The sequence below is a fragment of the Apteryx rowi genome, unplaced genomic scaffold (genome assembly GCF_003343035.1).
Source record: "Apteryx rowi isolate R43461 unplaced genomic scaffold, aptRow1 scaffold_606, whole genome shotgun sequence".
In the NCBI taxonomy this organism is placed as follows: Eukaryota; Metazoa; Chordata; class Aves; order Apterygiformes; family Apterygidae; genus Apteryx; species Apteryx rowi.
Window position 1 is genome coordinate 175187 of NW_020450879.1, and position 27848 is coordinate 203034.

General features: G+C 37.7%; 1 protein-coding gene across 4 annotated transcripts in view; it reads right to left on the bottom strand.

Annotated features, from left to right (window-relative positions):
• Positions 1 to 27848, bottom strand: part of MPP7 (membrane palmitoylated protein 7) — a 165049-nt gene that overhangs the window by 123592 nt on the left and 13609 nt on the right. The window lies entirely within an intron of this gene.

Below are 27848 nucleotides of genomic sequence, written 5' to 3' on the forward strand. Positions count from 1 at the left end.
CGCGCCTCCCCGCCGCCGCCGCCGCCACCCCACCCGGGGATGCTCTGTCTGTTAACAAACGCACCATCGGCTACGGCGACGTTTCAAAGCCCTCCAAAACCCAGGAAAGGAACTTCCTAAAATTTACTCAAGCGTTTTCATTATTTCTACTTCTTGTGCGTATTTACACTTGAATAAGGACAGGCATATTCCTGTCCCTAGGGCTTTCCAGTTCCAACTACAGATATCCAAAGACAATAAAATTGGATGTCTATAAAAAGAAGAGAAATGTTTCCCTACCTTTAGACAACTCTTGCACACTGTTCAAGCATATTCACCAGCTTCACCCACCCAGCTCAGAAAGGTAACCTAGCTTATTGTGGTGCCAAATCCGCTGGTTATAAATAGCCAGGAATGTGGCAGAAGTCTCCTGGGAACAATTTTCAAAACTGCAAAATCCTAGAGTTACAGCTCTCCAAGGGACAAATATAGAGCCATTTTGCTGCAAATCAGACAAATAAAGGAGCCCCCTTACCCACCGATAAAGGGAAAAAGGGATGAACGTTGCTCCCCATCGTCCATGTTGCCAATACAGGAGCACTAACAACTATGGATGGTGGTGGAGAAAAAAAAAGGGGGTGGGAGACAGACTGCAGCAAGAGCGCTATGATGAATAGCCTTCTGCATAATTTTAGCTGAAGTAGCTTCTTTCTAGCATCATCTATTGTTTTCGATTGAAAGTGACCCCATTAGTCTGCCACGTTTTATTTTAGTCAAGTTCAATTTTCCGAAAAAGAGGAAGTAGGTAAACTGATCCAAATACGCCTTTATAGCAAGCGCTATGCATTTGGAGACAGCACGCGTCAAGACTTTGTTCTATCTTTGACTCCCCATCCACACCTCAATAAACAGCTAACATTTATTTCTGAAAGGTTATTTCACAAGTTACTTAATATTTTTGGCACTTTAATGAGGATAAATAGATTTCCTTCACATTTAAAAGGCAGACTGAAGACATAACTGATTTTAAACTAGTAAATATATAAAAAGTTTAAACCTAGCGATGTTACACATCAGGGGGAAAAATGTGAAAAACAGGTTGTTTGATACAAGAAACCCACTCAACTTATTCTTCTGAAGGATGCTAGTTATGAAGACTAAAACCTTGATTTCCAGAAGCTCAAACAGCAGGCCTGCAAATGGTATTTGAACTACCAGATAGAGATTTCATGTGGAGACAGGAAATTTGACAGCCTTTCAGTGCTGTGTTCAGCATGGGGCCTCAAGTAATTGAATGACTGGGGACATGTATACAAGCCTCCGAAATCTAGTCAGCACAGGAAATTGCTGAAGGAGATTCCCTAGACTGGGAGGAGCAAATCTGCTTTGGTAGACAAAATCTGAATTGAAAATGGTGGTCCACCCTTTTGGAAGTTGTAATGTGACGAGATCTATGGATTCCTTAATCTTTACCGCGCAAGTTGCCACCCGCTCGATCACAGGCTCTGACAGGCGCCTGGAACCCGTTTACAGCTCTCAGCTGGCCTCCAGAGCCGACCAGCAGCCTTGACGGACAGTATACGCACGCTGTCAGCAGGAGCACGCAACAGAGCTCTAACCACGGTGACTACACAGAGGGCACGGCAGGCAAATGTGATGTGACTTCAAAGCCACTGCAGTAGCCAGAAGCTGCCTCCGACTCACGCAGCTGCGGGCATAATGGAAACGAAAAGAGCGGCAAACAACTCTGGTTACAGTCCAACATAAAGCCAGGAATATCTATAGCAACTACCATGTTATTAACTAATATACCAAAACAGAGAGCATGGACTGTCCCAAATTGAAAAGGACAAACCGACAGCTAAGCAGTTAACAGAAAACAGCTGCCTTGACTTTCTCCTGCTCTTGCCATCAGATCAATCTTCTACCACCAGAAGAAGAATTTAAGACTTCTGCATAGTATTTTAGGATGTCTGCTCAGTGTTTTTCATTTTGTTTAGGTTACAGAAACCTTTAGCTTATACCACAGGGACTTTAGATGCAACGACACTGCGTTAAAAGGCTTTGAGAATAATAGCTGAGAATTTAGTCCAGATTAAGCATCCATTTAGAACACAAAACAGCTTGACTTTAAATTTAGGCATTTGTGGGGACATCTTTCACAAATGCTCAGTTTGAAACAAGCAGACTTCTGAACTTGTTATATTTTGTAGTATGCCTTGAACTTCATGGCTCAAATTTAACTATGAAGCTTCAAAGCATCAGAAAAGAGATACCTCTGGTTTCTACTTATGGGAAAATTTTTTCTAATGGAAAAAAAGGATGATCAAGATAATAAAACATAAAACATACAACTATTATTAAAAACAGAATATAGAAGAAAACATGCTAAAAAATACTAAGACATTAGAAATGGCTCCACATTAGTGTGTGGCAGTTATTTCCAAGAGCATTCAAGTTTCACTATAATGAACAAACAGTTTCACCAACACCAGAATGACACTAGGCTGAATTCCTGTTGACGTGTTGACGTCGCTATCCAGGCTACATCAGTGAGCCTTTACAATTTTGTTCTTTTTCCCTTAAAGGATAAGCTCACACTAGACCCTTGCCACACAACTCCAACCACTGCCTCATCATGCATTTCCAAAAAGCATGTCAGAAATTTGTGTTTTGAGACCTTTTCTCTTCTGTCATGTTTGACTGAATTTATTCAAAGGGCTCAGACAGGAGAGAAAGGGAACAGCGAAAGCTTTGCTTTCTTCAAAGCTTTGACAGTAAATAAATAAATAAATAAACAGGTTCCTCCTCCTGAAGAGCTCGATCCTATGCCAACTGGAAAAATCTCACACAGACACTCCAGTAGCCATAGTGAAACCGATGTCCCCATTTCCAAACTTTTTCCAAACTTTTTTCCCCGTGATTTTCATTTGCCTCAACTGAGACCTAAAGCCTGTTTATCTAGAGACCACCTTTATTTGAACCCTCTCTAAATACAACTGTGAAGTACTTCAATAATAAGTCAATCTAATATAAAAAATATAAATAAAATATATAACAGTGTAAAAATAGCCTATTTAAGTAATCAAGCAATGTTTTTGCAGTCAGTCCAAATTTTTCTACTCTTAATCTTATCATACATGTGAATTTAAACAGTGAAAGACTTAATGGAATGGACCCTGTCTTTCAGGTTTATGCCTGGATACTGCTAACATACCTTTTGTTACTTAAACAGGTAGCTAAGAGAAGACATTTCTAAAGAATAAACTGTTTTACCTACTGGGTAATGCAAGGCTAGGCAACTGAGTTTGATAACTAACTCCCACTTGTTTGCTACCACATTTTTTCCCTCAAACTAAACACAGTTTTGAGAAGCACACAGATTCAGCCCAATAGATCCTATTATTTATAGCACCTCTAAATTAGACTTAAGTTCCCTGAACTCAAAGAAGGAAGAAGAGAAATCAGACTAGCTAGATCACAGCAGAGGCACTACAAACTTTCTTCAGTGCTGCTTTGCCAGCCTGCCTCAACCCTATTCCAGAGATGACATGCCATTATAAAATATAATATTGTCTTCATGTCTACTTGTTCACTGACCTCTCTGGCAAATGACATTTTAAACTATATAAATACCTCTTAAGTAGGAACTGAACTGAAACATGCATTAACTTTCTCATGGGCATTTACAGAAACTTTTATCAAAAAGTATGGCTTTTCAGTCAGTCAAATGTGCTATCCTTTAGGGAAGATTTGTTCTTTTTCTTCTCAGCTCCTCTTTATGGATTTCTTGAATGTATACTGTCCAATTTACTTCTGTGCCTAATAAATAACCAGTGCTCATGAAAAAAAAAGTTATTACCTACACCAACCATTCTGGAAAAAAATAACCCTGTGATATTTTTCAAAAACCAAACCTCAGTATCTTGATTTGAACTTTTTCACCAATTTCAGAGATCTTCAGACAAAAAAGCATTTGAAGGCACTTCAGGCTAATTCATAAGATGTCAAGTGTAATTTTATTTATTGTATATTAAAACAAAAGTTTTAGACAGATCCTTGCTACCTTAAAACACAGCCAAGCTACAAGTGAAATACATTCAATAAACAGCATAGACAAAATTGCAACAGTGGCAAGACTGTTTGCAACCTGCACCTTCCCCGTCTTTAACATAAAAAACCCTACATGAGTTCTGTTCAGAACTCATATAATTTTAAATGTCAGTGTTGCAGCTGAGCACATTCCTTTAAATACATTAAAACATTCCTTTTAATACATACACTAAAGCTAAAAGTTTAATTTAAAACAGCATCACTATAGTGCATGTCAGATACCCTTAGATCCAATTTTCTGCAAATAAAATGTACCAACTGACAGAATAATATTAGTTTAATAAACTAGTTTAATAAAACTATTCATTAAAATGTGACCTAAGTTATGTCTTGGATCAAAGGTTGCTCTTTTGGTTTGAATTACTGGTTTGGGTACACTTTAACACTTTTCCTCTAGCTGCAAACTATTCCTTTCCTTGGAAAATACCTGTCAGCAGGTACCACCGCCTCTCCAGTAATTACCCGCACAGTTTTGTTCTGGCATGCTTTCTTGTCAGTCTACTTGACAAATGTAAGAAGTAACTAAATTAAATGATAAACCTTACCTGCCCCCAAAATATTGAAAAATCAACAACTTCAGCAATTTCTATAAAGGAGAAAGTTCAGCAAAACCTGCTGCAGTTATCTGATAACCTCAGCACTCCCTAACAGATAATTATCTAAGCTTTGCAACAAAGGGCTCTGTGACTCCATTTTTAGCAATATGGTTCACATTTTGACATTATTATAATGCAGTTTGATTCCACATCCACAAAAGCTGATGGCAAATCTCCAACTGCTAGAAATTAAAAACAGGATTAAGACCATGCTTAATAAAATACTAAATATTTCATTCCTTTAAGTAAAGTTTATCTAGGTATTTGTGTCAACAGCATGCTTAACTTCATAGTCCTGTGGCTTGACAAAAAAATGCTTGCATCAATTTTGAGGTCAGTTAAACAGCTGTGTCCAAAAACCATCCTCACAGATACATAAATATTCAAATATTATTAACCCAAATTCAGAACTATCCCCTACAATGTTAGAATGTTATTTTTCAAACTCAAAATTTTTTACATTACTAGAGCCAAATAAGGGGGGGGGAGATGTTTTAAAATACTTAAATACTTTCATATTTTATTACAGAAGATAGTTTTTAACCACCCCTTTTTTTCCAGATTACCTAATTTTCCAAACTTTACCCTTCCTGCAGTAACTTTCCATAAACCACTTCTGCCTAAATGTGATATTCTTTAATGGAGGGAGAAGACTGGGGGAAGGAGAACAAAAAATGAATAATTAAACAAAACCTATCTGTCATTAGAAAGCAAAAGCAGAATAAACTTCTCTTTCTTAACTTATATTTTTATTTAAAAAACACTTGCCATATTAAAAAACACTTGCCATAATAATTTTCACTGTAACCAGTTTTAGGCTGTTTCTTTAATGCGAGTTTTTCAAATTTAGCATCAGCAATCTGAAAAGTATAGTCCTTTTTGGAAAAAGTTCTRATTTAGTAGGTGACAATTTATTAGTTGCATCTTGAGCATATGTAACAAAAAACTTCCTTACATATACAGGTGCACAGTAAAAGATGTACTGCACTTGGGCCGAGAGCTAGTCAGAAGAAGTATGCACATTTGATTTCCAGAATTTTACAAGCTTTGCAAGCCAAATTGCTCTGGGTTGTTAAGTTTTGTAAAAGAAAACAAAGCTGAAGCTGAATAACTTGGCAATTACTCCATCCGCAGCCCCTGCACAGTTCGTACATCAAGCATACCAGACACTCCTTGCAGTCTTCTGTTCTTCCCTATAAACTGCCGTGACCACCCTTCTTCTCAGTATCCTTGAATTTGCCGATTGCGCCCAACTCCCAACGCCTGCTTAAAGCTCTCCCTCTGCCTCGTGCCCTTCCCTATCGCTCTCCCTGAGCCTCTGCCCCTTGGCAAGCTCTGGCCGCGCCACTCCATCAAGTCCATTGTGTGACTTGTCACCTAAGACACTCTTCCTTCCATTTGTGCTTTCATTGCCTTCATTTCTTCCATTTCCCTCCTTTCAGGAGTGAAGGTCCCTCCTTTCAGACCTAGCCATCCCAATTCCACCTTTCAGTTCCTTCCGTCACACCTATACTCATCTTACCTTTTCCTTGGGTAGCTTGCTCTTTACCCACTATTCTTATCATGAATCCATGATCCTCCACTAACAATACTTGCCTTTACCCCTTTCCTTGCAAACAGCCCTGCTTCCTCATATGGTCATTTGCTTCTATTTCCCCTTCAGTTTCTGCTTCATCCAAATTTCATTTCCACTCTTCTCACCACCGTCTCAGCCCTGAAGTCCCTTTCTGTTTTTCACAGCATTGCTTTTGAAACCTAGATTCACTTCCTTGATCTATTCTTGATCAGCAGGTCCTTGTTTTGCCAGTCTCCAAATATCTCCCTTAAGGCTCTCCCCTTTCTTTTAGAACATGGATTAGTTTCTTCACACAGGCAAGACACCTTACATTTATGACATATGTAAACAGTAGCAGAGAGAAATAGGAGATTCTTTTGTCTGCAGCCCTGCACTGTCTCCAGGCTCCAACTATGCTCAAAGCAGGATTTTCCAGTGTTCTCACCTACGTATTAATCAATGCTCAGTAATACCTGGAACATTCCCTAAAAATTGTGGAACAGATTGTATAAAGGTTCCAGAGTGATACATCACAATACAATGAGATATGGCAACGCTCCAGGCTTTATTTATTCCATGAACACAGTCTGCACATGATTATGGAGAAATTTAATTAGCAGAAAACAGACCAATTACAATTAATTCTAAGTTCTGTCTACTCAATCTATATGGCCTGATTTACATTCCCACTGCAATAGGAGTGCTAGCCTCTGAGATTCAAGTCATATATTCAAGTTTAAAGACTATATAACATAAATCTTAGATTCTAGTGGATGAAGAGTTAGATTCAAGGCAAGAGAGAAACTTTATGTCAAGTTAACACTGCAGTGAAGACAAGCTCTCAGATTTCACTTCATTTGGCCCCCCCCAAAATATATTCAATCTTCATGAAGAAAATAATTAAAATGATAAAAGGTCAATAAACGCAAATGGTAACAGAATTCTACTTGGCAGTATTACTTACATGAAGAATTTTCTCTGTTTTTCTTGTTCAACTCACAGTTTAATGCATTACTTTATGTCTTAATGTATACCAGGAAAACACAGGATATGCAAAGAGTCCAAGTTAATGTTGCTGTTGGAAACTTAATGTTTGCATTTCCTGGATTTTGCAATTTTAACTAGGTGAACAATACTGCATTGATTCTGTTTTGGCTTTTGCTACAAATACCAAAGTATTTTTCCTTATTTTGTCTGAAACTGTATAAATCACAGCTAAGCAGTTTGATAGTGAACCTTTGACACTTTTAATTATTCATACTGGTCTCTCCAACTTACATATCTTGTACAGATTATTAGGCAATCATGAGGGTAATGCTATGCAAAATAGTAAGCATACGTGCTCTAACAATTATAACTAAATAAAAGCGTAGAAACATTTTTTAAAATCTGATGCTTTGAAAATTAAAGCACAGAAGTGCAGAAGTCTTGAAGCAATGGAAAAATATTCTACAGTAAAAAATGTTTCTTTAAGATGGTGTCATTGAAGATTGCATAATAGTGTGAAAAAGTTAAAACAGGAATGCRCAAATTACTGTAGCTGCCTCCTTACGCTCCTATGAGAGGGTGTAACAAGGGGCAGTTCTATCTTCCCTCTAAATCCAAAACCTAAGGCAGCTAGAAACTCTGAATTCAACTTAAGTGCAGCTTATTGAGGAACTATATACACTGTACAAAAATTACAATTACTGTCTCAGTGTGCGCTCCTTGCATTAATACCCTCAAGGTGGTAAGATAAGGAAGTGAACAGTGACTAGTGTTGAGCTGGAACTCTTGGCTTCTACTTTGACAGATATTTTAAAGGCACAACATTGATAAATGTCATTTGAATACTTACTTTGTTAATCATTCTGCGTTCTCAGAATTAAGAAAACGTGCAAAATTGTCTATGTTCTTGGGATCAGTTTAACAGGAAGGAATCTGATCCCTGGTACTTGCTCCATTCTCCCCATTTGCTCCTCCCAGAGAAGTCTCAGAGAATTCATGCTGACAGCTTATGCCAAACACCTTCTTGACCACTGGTCCCTCATGCAGGAATACCCACAATTTATAAGGGACTGTCATAACAACCATTCATGACCAGTAACTGACTCCTCAGCATCATAATAAGTTCTGAGTCATAGGTTTTCCTTATTTGTAGAGCTAACCTTATTGGTAACTGATGTCTGTCCCTCTTGTGCCCATCAGTGTGGATGGCTTTTATAGAGTATGTTAAATAAGAGGCAGATACTGAGAAATTTGCTATAAGACTGACTACAGTACTGCCCAACCAAAAAAGCATGAAACAGATGTTTGTATTAATACAAACTTACTGAAAAGTTAAGCATAGAACCTTACATTGCTGCCTTGCATGAAGGAGAGATGAAAGCTACACAGACCCTAGCTGAATGTGCCTTCATACTACTAATGTCGATGCCTCAGTAAGATCATAAAAGTAAATATAAACAGAAACCCACTTGGAGTATTTTGCTGGGAACAGCATCAACAACTGTCTCAGCAAGAACAGCATTGCTAAAGTTCCCTGAGACTGCCGAAACTTACGATGAGACCTGCAAAATCCAGTGGAACATTTACTTTAGGGACGGGGACAAAGAATTGACAGCAGGAAAATACCAGGCAAAATGCAGCAACATATGTTCCTAAACATTTCACTGAGGAGATCAGATGGGTGAGATCTTGCTACAACCGGTAAAGATGATGATGACTATGACACTTCTGAATCCAATGCATATAATTAGGATACAGGCAGAGAGAACAGAATAAATTGGTTCATGAATACCAGAAGTGGATGTAGTATGGCATCATACACAGTAGTGGAGATTCAGACTGACTAATACCAATTAAGATGGCATATTTAACACACTGGGGCAGTAGCAAGGAGGGGAATATAACAGCAGTAATTTCCTTCTGGTTCCAATGACACTTTAGCATAAGTACATGCCTGGGAAACTACCCAGTAGATGCTAACTATAAAGGTATCATGGAATATTCTGCCCCAAGAGCCCTTACCATGCATTTAGTGAAAGGGCTTGATTTTGGCAGTAGAATGTCAGTGCCAAGTTCTTCTAGATCTCAGCTGCAGATCTCCTGACATTTGAAACAGGACAAGAAACAGATCTCTTTGCCAAGGGGATTAAGGAGGTGCTTTTGTTTCCTTCTGGACCATTTTGCCTTCCATTAAGGCCTTCATGACTTGCACTAAAGGAGAGATCTAAGTTAGCAAAGCGAACCATGAAGGTGGTTTGGGGGGATATATTTTTTCTTTGGGGGGTGTGTGTGTAATTTTTGAGGTTCTGTATAGGGTCCAAAGGCATTCTTGGAGCTTATCAAATCAAATTTTTGTTCTGTAACTCTTGAGTTATAAAGCAATGTGCATATATAACACTTCTACAGGATACGATACTCTGGGAGACTGAGCCTCTGGGAGACTGAGCCTCTGGGAGACTGAGCCTCTCATCACAGGATGTACTATGTATAATTTACTCAACATTTGAACCAATGAAGCCTGCCTTATACCAATGACTATACTAACAGCTAACAATTTTGAAGCCTGTTGCTTTCAGCGGGAATCTTGCTACCATCTCCTACTTTTGATTACATAATTCTCAAAATTAGTCTAAAAGGAAGAAGCAAAATTTATTGACACAAAGTCATCATTTTTAACAAAACTTGATAGTTCACCAAAGTTCTAACTGAATTCATGAACAGAACCTTAAGAAGTTAAAACCATGTTCATGAAAAGGTCCCTGGCTTCAGGTGAACTTTATTTCTTAAACCATGGGTACCTCTAAAATGATCTTAAGCAGAAGGATACCCTTATCCTTCTATATCTATCCAGAAGGATAGTTTCTTACAGTATCTTTTGTTCTCATTCTGAACAGATAAACTAAAACAGGGTTTACCAAATTTCTTTACATGCTCCTAAGATCTCCTTATTGAGAGAAGGACACCTGTCAATACTATGTCCACAAAATCAGTGGGTCTGAAGCTCTTTCTTTTCCCGTGAACAAAGGTTCAATAGCCACAGTCCTGACAATTTGGAATAGGAAGCCCTAAAAGCGAAGTTGTCTATTTCTGGAATCCCTCTGCCATTAAGATTCCTCTCCATTAAAGTTCCTCTGCCATTAAAGACTTTTTCAAAACACGAGAGTGGGCATTATTGCACTCCTCCCCCTATTGCTACAGGCCTGCTTCCTAGTCCAGGGCAGATGACCGCACCAATGAAATCACTGAAGTAAGATAATTCTGTTTACCCATGATCAACTCCTTGGCATGTAGGAGGGCAGGTCCTAATATTGGAATAAGACTGCTGTTTCACTCCTACAGAAATTCCCTCTGATAAAATGCTGTCCATGGATTCTTTTCTTACAGCTAAGGCAACAGACCTCTCCTCAGTGCCACTGTTTCAAGTCAGTCTCCTACCTTCAAGAATGATGCAACACGAAAAATTCAGATGCTGCCCTACCAAACTTAAACATCTACAGAACTGGAACGTCTCTCTGCAGTTCTGCAGAACTGAAGGGGCTATGAAAGGAGAATGACCAAACAAACACGAAGAGCCAGGAAGCCTCCTCTTTCCTACTGCTCCCTACATGGAGGTGAGGGGAGAAGTCACAATGTATACACAAAATCCTTTCAACTCCCACTTCTCCCTTTCTAAACCTATGATGATTTTTAGGGTTATGTACCAAATCCCCATCAAAGACTTACATTACTACTAACAGTTGTGGAAAGTTCAGGTGGGACTTAAATGAACAGATCACATTGCAATTACAATTTACACCTACATTAGCCATTCCCATCATGACCATAATAGCAATGCAACACTCACAAGAAGGAAATCTGCTGTCTCTAATGTATAGATTAAGGCTATAGAACAATCAACACTAAACTTTTTTGAAAGTTGCTGCTTGTTATGGAGAGTTCCAAAAAACAATTTAGCAATAAAATCAAATATGTAACAGCTATCAATTTATACTAGACCAAAGGATTTTGGTCTGTACAAAATTAGACCAAATTTTCTAAATTCCTCTTGAACAGCTGTCCCCTTTTTAGATGGTATTACACATTCTGTACATCTAGAAAGAGAATCACTTGGTTAATGCCTTTAGGAAAGAGCTCTGCTTATATTTGCCTTCATGAAACATGCTTGCACTCTGAGCAGAATCCAAATGCACAAAGGATCAAGCCAAATTTTACCAAGACTGCCCAGATACCAGAAAAACATTTCTGCATGGGAATATTCAAAAATATGATAATCTTTAAATGTTATAAATCCAGAGAGTTTCCAAAAACTTTCAGTCTAAACAGTTCTAAGCCAGAAGAGGGAGCTCTTGCACTTTTCAAATAAGCATAAGTCAACAGGTTTTCATCCTGTCTTTGGTAACAAGAAAGGAGTTCTCATCTCATGCCACATACATACGTTTGCATCTGGTTGCTTAAAGAGCAAATATACAACAAGAATCTAATACGAAATTTTAAGATATATAATGTTTTAATTATGCATGATTGATATAGATCCTAAAACTTGGTTAAAAAATAGCATTATTCATCCCTCCCTTTGTCAAAGCAATCATTTTCTTATCATGCAAACAGCATTGCAAAGCTAAAACCACATTGTCTGCAAACTGCTTAACAAATCAAATCACATACTATATAAACAATGACATAATAGGTCTGAAACCCCCTGAATTTCATAACAGTGAAGGAGTGTTCCTCCTGTCTTTCATTTTAAATGGAGTAAGACAGACTACAAGTCTTGTCAGGAATTATAAGAAACAAGGAACCGGATTTTGCTAATTTTAGGGAARGAAACTGAAGAAGCACAAATTAAAATAAATAATTGCAATTTATTACTGCAGAATACATGTGTTGTATTTTGTTTATTTTTTATGAAAGTGTTGTTTTTTAAAATGACTCAACAAGGAAGACATATAAATAAAGCATTCATTTTTTTTCTGCTAATGAAGATAAACAAGTATTTCATGGATTCTGTGGACTGCTTCCTTACTGTGAAGGTGATATTTATCCAAAATAATGGTAAATCACAAAGAAGTAAAAGGGGACCATATACAAGATTTAATTGCCTGTTTCATCAAAATACATTCCTCAGACTTCACCAGATTTATCACTGTGATACAAATTACATTTTCTAGTTCGAGTGAAAATTCATGGAATAGAATGGATTGGACAGTTAAAAAGATCTTGTTACAGTGAATTTCTGAGTCATTTCTATTCAAAGTATACACACAGAGTGAATTACTTGGTTTGAAATTGAAGTAACACACCTTAAACCTGGAGATAACTTGTGTTATGTTTCAGTAAAAATAAACTCATCATGCAGGACTATTCCATGCTCCTTGTTTTTATTAAGGAGAGCTGTTTATTGAAAATGCAGTAGAATTATCCAAGATTGAGCCAGTCTTTATTTTTATCTGTAACAGTCTAGTAAAGAAGTGTCCAACCAATATGTTCCTATTGAAAAAAGTCAATTTGTGACAACTTCTCACTAGAAAATTATGCCAGTTTGAAGAGGAATGATGTTTAAGATCTAAGATGCAATTTGTGGTGAATATAGGAAGTCATGTATCTCAATCTTCCAGTAGTTTGAGTTCCAAGTGAGCTCTCCAGTTTCCCCAGTCAAGTCCCTTTCTGCTCTTCTGATCAATAACTTGATCCTTAGCCTTCCAGTTTCTAGGCCAGTGCTCTGACCCTGGAGCTGCTGGATACATAGTTTCATTTTTCCATGGGAAACACGGCAACATTCTGGGTTTCTTCCCAAAGCAAATGAAGAAAATTTTTTCTGTTCCTTACTGAAGTCTGCATTTCCCACACAACTCTAAGTTTAATCAGAAATCTAAAACTTAGCATCATCATATTCCAGCAGCCAGTTAGCCACTCAGTCTATCTAACTTTTATCTTGAACATCTTAATATTCTTGAACAAATGCTTTGTGCTTAAAAGCAGAACTGATAAACAGTAGAACTACTCATCAATGACAAAGCCAGTCTAACTGTAACAGTCTTTTCTATAAAATCTGAAAATTTGGCCTCATGATAGAAAAACAATGCTTAGAATATTCTCATTGCATCTGCTATGACTTTTAACTAGGGAGGTAGAGGAGGAGAAGAAGAAAAGCAGTAAGGATAAAAAGCAGGACAAAACAAGCAGTAATATTTGCTGCCTAATTTCACATCATTAGCAGGTTTTTCAGTATAGTAATGCAATTATGAAGTCTGAATTTCATCCAGTTTCATAACTTATCTTCTCACTCATCAGTAAGCTTCAGATCTGTGAAAAATATTACTAAGTATAACTCTATTTTTCATGGTATACTATGTGCCAAAATATCACTGTCACAGCTCATGTCAGGTACAGCAGTATGATTACAGCTTGCTAAGAGGGTCTTGACATATAACTTAATTTTCACAAATATTGCAATTGTTACTCCTAACATTATAAAATAATTTAAACAAACATTTGGACCTAGAAGTTAATTCCCTAAAAGTTAAGTGGATACCAGAATATATTTCCTCATTATGCAGCCCACCAGTCTGAAACAAAACAAACACCAGCTTTCAGCTGAAAGTAATATAGCCACCATCAGCAAGGCAGTGGGAAGGAAATGGAAATACAAAAGCACCCTAAGCACTCTGAAAGGGTTTTTCAGCGTACTCTGAAATCTTGCGCCTAGCATCCTAACGGAAAATCATTCAAACACCTAAAACGCAATGATGATACCATCCTGGTAGTCTTTGATGTTAAGCTACTGGACTACAGAGTTTGATTAGCGATGGTCAGAAGACAATGTATGCAGGATTTTTACTGGATAAAGTTTTGACCAGAACTTTAGAGATCCAAATTATTTTTTTCAAAATGAAATTTCTCTTCATTCAAATGTTCAAGCATAGGGAAAAGAAATACTATTTTCTTTTGAAATAACTCATTTTAAAATATCTTACTACCCAAGATATTCTTGAAAACTAAAATTTTGTTTCTCCATGGTCAGTTTCTCTGGTTTTCAATATCTTCTCTGGTACCATGTCATTCCTTCCTTCCTGTCCATAGCTGGGAAAGTAAGGGGGCAGGAAGGAGGAAGAGAGAAAATTCTGTTTTCACAGTGTTTTCCAATGTTCTCCAAAGAGGAAGAAAAGAGACCCATAATTTGTCAACCTGTAGATACAAGCCCTAGCTTACTGAAGTAATAACTTTTTTAAAATATTATTTCACATCTAAACCAAGACAAGCAGAGAGTGTACACAAAATGAACAGATAAATGATAAACATAGAAAAAAACAAAGGTTAAGGGCACATTAAATGTACAGGTAAAAACATGTAAATAATCAAAGAGTGTATTTTAAAGACCAGCAGAGAGTGCCATTGTGTTTAATATATATCATACACATTGGCACAAGAGAGGATGAACAAGATGTTGTTAATCTCCTTCTCCTCTTCTGACTGCAGGCAACTATCAGTCCAGAACTAGGACTTTTATCTTTGCAAGCAATGCAATATTCACAGTATTGACTGGAGTTTTTCAGAAAAATTCTTTTRTACTGATGTGCTTGGGTAAGATAGAATAACCACACTGGACACAGCCTAGCCTCTAATCCCCCAGCCCCCTTCACTGGCAACTGCAGCAACAGGGTTTACAGAATACAGGCATACCTCGTTTTATTACGCTTCGCTTTATTGCTCTCTGCAGATAATGCATTTTTTACAAATTGAAGGTTTGTGGCAACCCTGTGTTGAGCAAGTCTGTCAGCGCCATTTTTCCAACAGCATGTGCTCACTTCATGTTTCTTTGTCACATTTTGGTAATTCTTGCAATATTCCAAACTTTTTCATTATTATTATATCTGTTATGGTGATCTGTGATCAGTGATCTTTGATGTTACTATCGTAATTGTTTTGGGGTGCCATGAACTGTGCCCTTATAAGATGGAGAACTTGATCGATAAATGTTGTGTGTGTTCTGACTGCTCCACCGACCGGCCGCTCCCCCATCTTTTGCCCTCTCCTCGGGCCTCCCTATTCCCTGAGACACAACAATATTGAAATTAGGCAATTAATGACCCTACAATGGCCTCTAAGCATTCAAGTGAAGAGTTGCACATCTCTTACTTACTAAATCAAAGGCTAGAAATGATTAAGCTTAGTGAGGAAGGCATGTCGAAAGCSGAGAGAGGCTGAAGCGAGGCCTCTTGTGCCAAGCAGCTAGCCAAGTTGTGAATGCAAAGGAAAAGTTCTTGAAGGAAATTCAAAGTGCTACTCCAGTGAACACACGAATGATAAGAAAGCAGAACAGTCTTATTGCTGATATGGAGAAAGTTTCAGTGGTCTGGATAGAAGATCAAACCAGCCACAACATTCCCTTAAGCCAAAGCCTCATCCAGAGCAAGGCCCGAACTCTCTGCAATTCTATGAAGGCTGAGAGAGGTGAGGAAGCTGCAGAAGAAAAGGTTGAAGCTAGCAGAGGTTGGTTTATGAGGTTTAAGGAAAGAAGCCATCTCCATAACATAAAAGTGCAAGGTGAAGCAACAAGTGCTGATGTAGAAGCTGCAGCAAGTTATCCAGAAGATCTAGCTAAGATAATTGATGAAGGTGGCTACACTCAACAACAGATTTTCAATGTAGACAAAACAGCCTTGTATTGGAAGAAGATGCCATCTAGGACTTTCATAGCTAGAGAGGAGAAGTCAATGCCTGGCTTCAAAGCTTCAAAGGACAGGCTGACAGCAAGGGAACTAGAATTGACTGCAAGAGAACTAGAATTAGAAGTGGAGCCTGAAGATGTGACTGAATTGCTGCAATCTCATGATCAAACTTTAACGGATGAGGAGTTGCTTCTTATGGATGAGCAAAGAAAGTGGTTTCTTGAGATGGAATCTACTCCTGGTGAAGATGCTGTGAACATTGTTGAAATGACAACAAAGGATTTAGAATACGACATCAACTTAGTTGATAAAGCAGTGGCAGGGTTTGAGAGGATTGACTCCAATTTTGAAAGAAGTTCTGTTGTGGGTAAAATGCTGTCAAACAGCATCACATGCTATAGAGAAATCCTTTGTGAAAGGAAGAGTCAATCGATGCGGCAAACTTCATTGTTGTCTTATTTTAAGAAATTGCCACAGCCACCCAGCCTTCAGCAACCACCACCCTGATCAATCAGCAGCCATCAACACTGAGGCAAGACCCTCCATCAGCAAAAAGATGATGACTCGCTGAAGGTTCAGATGATGGTTAGCATTTTTTAGCAACAAAGTATTTTTTAATTAAGGTATGTACTTTTTTTTTTAGACATAATGCTATTGCACACTTAATAGACTACAGTATAGTGTAAATACAACTTTTATATGCCCTGGGAAACCAAAAAATTAGTGTGACTTGCTTTATTGCAATATTCGCTTTATTGGGGTGGTCTGCAACCAAACCYGCAATATCTCCGAGATATGCCTATACCTAACTCCATGCCCACCACCAACCACCCTTGTGATACTATCACCCTTAGTACAAAAGACTAAAAGCCATAAAAACTGTAATATATCAAAGGATAAGAGCAAGATCAAAGATATTAGCAATCTCATGGATGCTTGCATAATAGTTTTCAACATGAAAATGCACTGATATTTGAAAAATACACCCCTGTTGCATGAGGGGCAACTAATAAAGAGAAGAAAAAAGAGCAAATAGCAAAGCCTCAGAAAATGGCAGTTTGACCTGGGAGTACCTTTCTTCTCAACCATAGATCTGGTTATAAATTTAACCCTGAGTAAACACATAAAATGCACCAACTACGCACTCAAGAAGTTCTTCATTACCATTAAAAGCACCATAACAGCCTGGAGGAAGACAGAGATGGGTTGAGTTTGAGCTGGCCACCGTTCTCCCCTTCCCTTTGCTGTTTTGAGACCGGAGGAGTTTAAAACCGGCCAGCAGCAGCGAGTCAACCTGATTCCTGAAGCTGAACAGTCAGCAGGGAGCAGCCCAGCCAGCCTCTTGTGCCCCACAGTGGCAGAAAGCAGCCGTCATGCGACAGGTAACCAGTCACTTCTTCAAAGTGCCTAAGCTTTTAAGGGAAGGAAATCAAATTTGCAAAGGCCAGTGAAGTTTTTCACCCTCTTCACTGAATCAAGAAAAGGAAAAACTGTCTATGATAAGCAGCTGCTCTATTATGACACAGCTCAGCAAGTCAGACACCAGGATCTACTGCAGTCACACGGCCGAGGGACACCCTTCCGAGCTAAAGATAAGGTTACGAATGAATGGCTTTGCGCCTTCGCAGTGAAGATTTTTAGATCCCACAGACCACACCTAACACTTCTGCCCAACACTTCCCTGAACAGATAAATAGATTTTGACATCACTCGATTGTAGGCTAAAGGCCACAAGGCTTGGTTAATTCCTCTCTATGACTACTTCCTACACATACTTAATTTATTTTGTCTTTTCTTTCAACCCAAAATAAACCCACCCTTGCCTGTGGGTTTGAGCCAATCTGCAGAATCAAGTCTGTACAAGTGCAAGGGGGAAATAGAAAAGTACGAAGGCAATGGAAAAAAAAATTGCCTTGGCCCTCGCTGAGAGCTAAAGGAAGCCCTGAAAACATGAGGAACATGAAACAACTATGATCGTGCAATTTGCAATCAAGTTTCTTTGCAAACTTTGCTAAGGGCACCTGCAGTATCCAATAGCCTCATCATAAAATCTAGCTTGTAAGTGGAACGTGGCTCCTCCTATAAATCCGGCAAGTACATCTTGAAACAACCTCAATGCTCTGCCCCCACCATTACTTTGGAAGGCTGCTCTGGAACTGCACCCCATGGATGGTTACAAGGTTTCCACTTCCTGTCCTAACACAGTAAATGGCCAACTGAGGCTCATTCGATCTTTTAATCAGTATTATTCTGTAGTTCTCACAGTTCTTCACTCAATTCTGATATACGCCATGCTTCAAGTTTATTTATATGCAATGTTCTTCTCACCTTTCAATCTTTGATTTGCTGAGCTAAATAAGCCAACCTCTTGGCCTCCCATCACAATAATTTTCCATTCACACCTAATCTTTACTGTACTCTTACTTGCACCTATTGTAGTCACAACAGTTTCTCTCAAGCATCAGTCACCTGAAATGTGCACATCCAAGGTTCTGCCAAAGCTTTGTACAACAGCACCTTATTTCTGCTGACACCTTGCTCTATGCACCTCGATAGATCACGAGCGACACAGTCATTTTTCCACAGTTGCAATATACTGGCAATTCATCAGTTTTCTTTTATCAACTAACCTCAAATATCTTTTGTCCTCTATCTCCTCTGAGTTTTCCATTCTCCCTTTTCAGCAAAAATACTTTCAAATAGTCTCCAAACACATGATTTTCTGTATTCTGTTACTTCAGTCTGTAAGGCCATCTCATTTTTACTACATAACATTACCATCTTTCTTATAAGTAATACTGACCAACTTTGGGTCATCCAGAAAGTTCACAAGTGCACAGACATGTGCATTCTAAGATACTGTGATGATTTTATTAACTTTAAATTAGATGTCAAAACCAGTCCTGGAGACCACACATGCAATGTCTCCCCAGCTGAGGAGAAATTTGTAGTATTTATCTCTATTTATCTCTATTTATCTAGGGGATTGTCTGTCTCATTCTGATCATTGTATTTACAACCTAAGCAATAGAGTGCTGAAATATTTCTTAAAGATTTGGTGTTAAAACAGCTAGGTATAGGTTTAGCCTTATACCTACCATTATGAATGCCAGGCAAATGTTTAATAAATACACTATTACACCTCTACTTTAAGTAACAGTAACTATATAAGATTAAAGTGACAAAATGAAGCATACAAGTTAGGAGATCACAGAATCACAGAATGGTTGAGGTTGGAAGGGACCTCTGGAGATCATCTAGTCCAACCCCCCTGCTCAAGCAGGGTCACCTAGAGCACATTGCACAGGATTGCATCCAGGCGCGTTTTGAATATCTCCAGAGAAGGAGACTCCACAACCTCTCTGGGCAACCTGTTCCAGTGCTCTGTCACCCTCACAGTGAAAAAGTATTTYCTCATGTTCAGATGGAAGTGTCTGTGTTTCAGTTTGTGCCCGTTGCCTCGCGTCCTGTCGCTCGGCAGATGTTAATATTGAAGTTACCCTGCATCCAAGCCCACATTTAACAGTCATAAGCAATCATTCTCCCTCCCTCGTCATCCCCCAAAACATACCCCAATAACCAACAACAGCAGCTATTTGCCACTGCCACCACCTTGCAGTGGCAAGGGGGCACTACACTTTCACAGCAGGAAAACCGGCATTACCGGCTCTGCTGTATATCCTTAAAGACCTTCTAAGTTCATTGATATTTGGCAGGCTATGAACACGAAACTAGCTTAGCAGAAAGAATGGAAATACAGCGCAATCTGAAACATAAAAAGACAAAATTTCCCTGGGCTGCTGCTAAACTATACACAGATATTCCAAAACTTGTTTAGAACACATCTGTTATTCTGCACTGCTCTCCTTGTACTGAAAAGGTGAATCTTGCAAATTGAAACTTACAGGAAAAAACGATCTCTTCTCTTTATTTCCAATTTTCTGTAGGACTAGTCAGCTCAACAATCAAAAAGATGAACAGAGACTACACAAATCAGTTTAACACTGGAGGCAGGGGAAGAGGCAGATGAAGAACTGTATCCAGGTTTGTTTATATGCTGTAAATGTGCCGTCTTACTTGTTAGTACAGTGTTCTCCCAACTTTCAAAAAATTGCATGTCTCCTTTAAAAGACCATATCAGAAAAAGAAGTCATGAACAACCAGTAAAAAGAAAGTTCACATGTAAAGTTATGAAAGGACCAAAAAAGCAAGGTGAAACTTGCTGTCCTATTAATCTGTAGTAGGGCACTGGGAGGAAGCCAAGTTAGTTAATCCAAATACACAAACAAGTTAATGATGTCCTGAGGGAGCAACACTGGATTTACACATCGAAGGAAATACCATGCAAGAAAATATTAAGAACCTGCATGTATTTCAGAGCTCTACACTATTATTTCAAAAGCTATTTAATTCAAAAAAAGGAATCTTGTAACAAATTACGCATTATTTAAAACTAATACTAAGAAGCTGAGCCTTCCTTGAACAATCCTACTGTAATCCCCTTCATATCACAGGATGTGAATTCACAGCAGAAACTTTAAAGAAGTAAAACGACAAAGTGTCTTGGTTTAAGTGCTTTTGGAATATCCTACCACATACCTTCTGATGACCAAAATGGCTCAAGGTGCTCAGCAAGTTCACATGATCTAAACATCAAATAGCTGACTTTAATATAATTAATATTATCRGAGTTTACTGGAGTGACATAGCCATGACTTGGTCTGACTTTCTATCCATCCAGCCTAGCATTCTGTCTCCTGAAATTGTTGCACTGTTAATTTCAATTGTTACAAAATTGAAATTGTTACACAAATTGAAAAACTTTGAGGAAACCCCAAAAAGTCGCACAGCAAAGTTTCCAAATACAAATAACTGACAGCAGAACTCTGGATTCTGTAAAAAGGAAAGATACTTGTTCACTCCTGGCTTTAAACATGCACATGAAAACACTTTGGTTCCCACTCATTTGCTCATGTGAAGTAAAAAAAATTTGTCAGCCTCTCTGAGAAGAGGGAAATTATCCACCTTCTGGAAATGTTTTCAAAGTGAACAATGAAAAAATAAGCAATATTTCTAGTTTTGTAAGTAGAGAGATCAGATCATCCAAAGATGGGATCAGACCACCTATATAAACATGGGATAGAGAACTTTATAAATCCACTCACAAAAAATTCCTAAAATAATTGTATTACTATTGTATATTGCTTTTTTTCCTTTCTCCCTGTTTTTTCTTTTTCTTTTTAGGATGGATCAAATGACTACGTTCTCTAAAATCATGATGAAAATGTACAAATCTCTTGCCATTTTGCCCAAGAAAAAATAATTATATTTGCCAATCTCCAGAAAATATCTGACACAAACAGAATCACTACAAGCCTTTTTGCTTTCTGCTGCTTCTTTGAACTTATTCATATACTCCACTGCATTTTTTTTATTTCAATCTGAAGACACAGCAGAATGCAAGCAGAACTGAATCCAGTGTTCATGGCTGAATTATTCTGAATCAACTATCACCCCAGTAAGCCAACCCCTCTGCAAAAACAGGATGTTCACAATCCAGCTGCAAAAAGGATTCCTACATTGCATTGAGGATAGGCTACTCAAAAAAACCCTGGATTTTCTGTCAACACCATGCTTTGTTGTAGGACAGTCTCAAGTACCCTCAAAAAGAGATATTCTTTTCACACTGAACAATCACCTGTCTAAAATAGATCAAATTACTCATTATTTAAAAGGTCTCTCTGTACTCTTGCTTTTTCCTTCCCTCTTTTATGTTAAGCATTAAAAAAACTCCTTGGCTTGGTTTGTCTTTAATACGTAGGAGCATTCCAGTATTTTGGAGACTACAATTTTCTTTAGTATCCTAGAAACAGCTGTCCCAGTCTTTATGTATTTCATGTAATTCAAGTAATTACATAAAAAGTTTTTAATGGTTTATAGAAGCACGACAAAATGTTAGGCTGCACAGACCTCAGAAGGTGCACCTTACCCATTCACTGCACCACACTCCTCCACACTTTCCAAATGTTTTCACCTGCACAGTTGTATTTGACTGTATGAAAACACTCAGATGTCATTCAAAAGTTCATTTGTCACAAATCAGTAGTGGTATAATTGTCCTGAAGAAATGAGATCTACTTATAACAAGAAATATTCTAAATACTATTGTAGCGAATGTAAAACGCCCACACCGTCAGTTGAGGCAGCGCTCAGTAGCCGCCAACACGCCTGAAACATGACTAGTGAAACAACAGGTAAGAGCCTTTCCTCAGAACTGGCCAGTTCAAATCCACAACACTGGATGTGTAAAGGAGGAAGGCTAACCAAAACCTCTTAACTACCCTGTGTGTATAGTGCCACCTCCTAGGTTTCATTAGGAAAAATCAGTACCCAGAGTTAAGACAGGCCTGTTTCATGTTAAACCATACTCAGCTGTAAAAATGTTCCTGATCTGAATTGCTCTTACAAGACTTTCTTGTGATGACTTTATGGAATAGGAGGTTAAGAGAAGTAAAATACCTAGGAAGGTATTTGACTTCTAATTTAATATAAGTTTGAAGACATTTAGAACTTATTTTAGGCCACCTGCTTCTATCAACCCAGAATGTATTTTCAATGCTATCACTACTCTGCTGTTGTGTTTTGCTGTTTTCTGATCTGTCTGTGAATCACATGCTCACAACCTGAAAGCTAGCTTTGTGTCCTCAACATAAAATAAAGATATTGGCACTCTAAAAACTGTTTGATGACCCAGAACGCTAACCCACGTTCTTCCACTGCTAGTAAAGGCTTGACACTACTTTCCTGCTCTCCTGCCTACTTCACATATGTACATAAAAACAATAATTAAAAAAACCCACAGACCTTTAATACTTAGTCAGACTAAAGGTCCAGCTAGTCCAGAATCCTATCTTCAGGAGTAGGATGTCTAATGCCAGGGGAAAACACTTAAGACACATTAACAATAAAGCAAGGAAAACCTATTTGCTACCCATTGTGCCACAACTTCCAGCAACAAGCACCGCAGCATCTATCTGAGACAAAGACTGACCCTGGACTATCACATGTAATAGCCGCAGATTTGTCAAATTCCTTGTTAAGCCCATTTTTAGTCTTTACTCTTCACAATAACTTGTGAAAGTAAATTCTAAAACTCATGCCACGTGTAAAGCACTTCTTTCTGTTTGAAACTTGTTCCCCAACCATTTTGTTCAGTGYCCCCAAGTTCTAAGAAATAGTGAATAAATAATTTCCTGTTAATTTCCTCCCACCATTTATAATTCTCTTTTGTGTCTTCCTTCAAACACCTCTTTTCCAAACAAGAATCAGTTTATTTACTCTTTTTTTTTTTTTTTTAACAGGGAAGCCATTCCATCTCTCATGTTCCCTATTACGGCTCTCTTCTAAACCTACTGCATCCTATTTGAGAGACAGACAGATAGACAGACAGACAGACAGGAAGTAGAGGAATTTTCATTTCATTTCCTCCCACCATTTATAATTCTCTTTTGTGTCTTCCAAACACCTCTTTTCCAAACAAGAATCAGTTTATTTACTCTTTTTTTTTTTTTTTTTTTAACAGGGAAGCCATTCCATCTCTCATGTTCCCTATTACGGCTCTCTTCTAAACCTACTGCATCCTATTTGAGAGACAGACAGATAGACAGACAGACAGACAGGAAGTAGAGGAATTTTCATTTCATTTACACTGACTAAATACCCCAGGAAAGTTCAGTCAGTCTCAGAAAAGAAGCAAATGTTCCAGCATTCACAAAAACGGGGTGGAGAACACTATTTTGCATCAGATTTTAGAAACAGCGTGTGGATTTTTCCCTGTACCTTTCTCTCTATACAGAAGCCTGGGAACCTCCCAGCATTCCAGCAAGTAAGTACGAATCAGGGCCCAACCCTGCCCCTACAAAAAACACAGGTCACAAAATTCAACACACTTTGCATCATATGACTTGCACCGGGTGAGAGAACAGGGACACATGCTCCAGTTTTGATTACACGATGCTGCATCTCATTTGTCTGTCTTGACTGGGAAAAGAAAAGAATCCACAACCTCATCACTCTACTGCAGTTACTCCTCCTGGTCCCTAATTCTTCCATTTTTTTTTAGAACAAAGCTATTTCTTATTGTAGAAACAGCAAAAGGAGGTAAAATTTACATTCTCCACCCTTTTTCATAGTGCAATTCAAAAATATGCTTTGATGTTAACGTAAGTTAAATGAAATCAGTGTTTGGAAAGCCAAATACACATGTGTTTACACAAAATTCTCCTATGCATATCCCAGACAAAAGTGAAACAAAACCATTTACAACAAGATGAGAAGTGATATAATTGTGCCAAAAGCAATAACTCCAACCTACATATGAAAGTAATCACTATAAGCACAGCTCCATCATGTGAATAATAACATTCAAGTTGTCACAATCAGTCATCAGCTGTGAAATAAACATATAACAAAATAATATTTTGATATAATGTTTAAACACAGATGTAGAAGTTGTGTTTTCCCTGCCATGTCTCCTGTCTAATAGAGCAAACAATGTCAGAGCTTCACCTACAGCTTGTGAACACTCTAGATGGCAACATCCAAGATCATTTATTATGACAAGCCATCTTTCTAGAGTACTTTTTATTCATTTCATATCAAGCAAATTGTTATTTGGAAACAAATGAAGCTTTGACCAACCTAGTATCTTTCTAAGTAACCTGAAACAGTACAGTTACCATTTGATACATTCTGTAAGGTGTTTCTGCTGAAGAACGTTTTTCCCTTTGAGCAAAAAACATGTTAATAAGCACATACACAAAAAACATAGCTCTCCATCACATAATGAAGTCCTCCAAATTCAACACGTCCTTAAGCTAGTCATTACAAAAAGTTACAGATTACAAACACATCTTAATTGATCTAGAAATAAATACAATATTGATGAAGGTACTAAGAAACACATTTAAGACAGTAAATGTCTAATGAAAAGAGAGAAAAACAAGAGAGAAAGGATTATTCTGAAGAGTGCTCATTAAAGCGAAGAATGCTGTATGCAATTACTTAATACGAAGTTGAATACAACTATTCACTGGAACTTAGCAAATTAAGTTTGCCTTGTTTGCTTTGAATTCTATTAATACACTGACATCATGATGCAAAAAACAGTCTGCATATGCACTTGTATCCGTTTTTTGGGTTGAACTGGAATGTCTCATCATTGCAAGTGTATTTATAGAGGCACAGAAATGTGACTTTTTCACCTTTCTCTAGAAACAACTTCTTTCATCTGTCCTACACATTTACCTACATTAAATTTGTGACCAGTTCCTCTGTACATTGATATAAGTTTATGCACACTAAAAAAAGAATTAAGTATCAGCTAATTACTTACATAACAGAAAATAGATTGGAAAATTCCTCATTGAGGTTCATGCTATGTTTCTTGGACCTTATATAACTTTCCTTTCTAGTAAGATGGTACTTTCACTTATTTTCTCCACACCTGACCAATCAGACTATTTGAAAACAGCAGTTTAATTTAGTTTTGGGAATTGTATTGCTCAGCTAATTATTTTCTGCCTAAGAAAACATTCAGATTCTTAATCATTTAGCACCTGTAACTAAAACAGTGCAGGCTGTGACTGCAGATCCCTTGACTATGGACTGGGCATGGTTCGGATAGAATACTGAATAGACATACTGTAAAAAAACCTGTGCATTTGGTCAGCAGTTTTAAGATAGCTCCTTCAGAGTTTTACCTGTGATAAAGATTAAACTTCAGGCACAGAGTGAACAGGCACTCCAGAACAAACGATGTTCTGCTCACCTTTGAAAGACAGTTTTAACTGGAACTGCCAAATTAAGGTACCTACCCTAAAAATTACTGTGCAACATTACTTGCAATTCAAAATACCCATGTACTCTCAGTGTGCTTATAGAGCAACCATCCACCTATGCAAGATGCTTTGGGGACTGCCATACAAAACAGATGCTCCGGGAAGATGCAGAGATCATCTCTCAGTACTCCACTGCGCAACATGTGCACACTGCTGTTAATCAGAATCACGCCTGCCTTCTGGTCTCCGAACACCAGCTGCCTTGCCCTCCTCAAGTTTTTTACATGTAGAAAGGGAAAAAAGTTTTAAGAAGGACTATCTCATTTTACTTATTTTTCAGGAGCATTGCCCTCAGGGCAGCATGAGAGAAAGCTTGAAAATATTCAGGTGAAGATTTAAAGGCAGGCATTAAGGGCTGATTGGAGCTGGTCCACAACATATCAATAGTGAGTTTAATGACAGGCAGAATAGGAACAAACAATGAAAAGACTTCAAAGGGAGGTCAGGTACCTGTATATATTGCAAGAAAAGAGAGGAATCTTGCAGAAGAAGAGAGAACGGCATGGTCAAAGCAACAGCCTAGGAAAATCTTTGCAGCAGAATTATGTTGCAGAGATAAGCATGACTGGGTGCCATGTATTACGAGAAGAGAGATGAATGCTACAATAATGGACAAATGAGATTATGGGATCCAAAATATTTTCAGTATTCAGATGCGTAAGAAGAAGTATATCTTATAGCTATTATTATGGGATTTGAAATGACTAAGACTTAAATATAGCCTTGACACGATGCTGAATGTGGAAAACATCTTCCTGTTTACAGCTCAAGTCAGAGACAGAATAATGGCATCATTCACAGCAAATCAAGAACGGATATAGGAGGAATTTCAGAAACAGTGACAAAATTATGGCATGAGTTATATTATTCAAGAAAACAAGTAACATGCTTTTTAACAACTATAAGTTAACAGTTTCCAGTAATTTATTTGAAAACTAATAAGTCACTTAGTCTCATATAAATGATAGAAAACAATATATATCTTTTTCTCATACTCAGTGGGTCTCTTCAGAACCCAGATGACATTTCCATTTCATTGTTTCCTACACAGATAAGAATACATCTTACATAAAAGAGATAAAATGTATTAAACAGAAAATATTCTTAAAATTCACTTTCCATTGAAATTTGACCAATAATAGAATTATTTTAAAACTTTGCAATTCATGTTCATACATTGCAGGCAATGAAAATTTACTTGCATGTTTTTGTAACTGACATAATCATAGTTTTGATTACTGACTGTGCATTAGAAAAATTAATTTTAAGCAAGATGGAAATGCAGCAAAAGTGGTCTTGAGCAAATCTATTTCCACAATCTGCATCCAGAATCTATAGAAAAAGGTGCAAGTGTTGGTGGTGATCAAGGAAAATAGGGCATAAATCATCCAGACTTTCTAAATCAAATTGATTTTTGTGCACAAGATTTAATAAAATAAGATTATTAATGTTCTTTTTTGGCTTTTCACTGAACTCAACAGAAAGGCTAATAGAAAGCAAGGCTTTCTACTTCCTTCCCTCAGATTAAATTAGAATGCATTACCTTCTTACTCTTTYTGTACCCCACCAGATCGACTAATCTAATATAGTTATTTTCTATGTCTCTAGTGGCTGAACAACTGAAAAAATAGGAAGAGGAAGACTTCCCTCTAAAATAACCTTAAAATAATATCTGTTTATAATGACCCATTTCAATTTTCCAAAAAATCCTAGTGCTGTGTTACTTTCAGTTAATGATTTACTGGGAGGATACCTCTGTAGCTTATAAGTCAGGACTGACATTTGAACAGCATACCAGGCACAAGGAATTCATAAACTGAAGTAAGCCTTCTTTTCTATGGAGACAAGAAGGGTACTTGTACTGTCAAATGAAATTTGGGACAGGTTTCCCCTACTCCATTAATTTCAATGAAAGCAACACACATCCACAAGAACTTCTAAAACAGTGTCCTTCAACTAAAATCATTGATTCTCCTAATCCTTTTCTGACAGCTTCAAGTGATTTTCAGTATGATTACTAAGAAATGAAGGTATTGGAACTGTCATATTA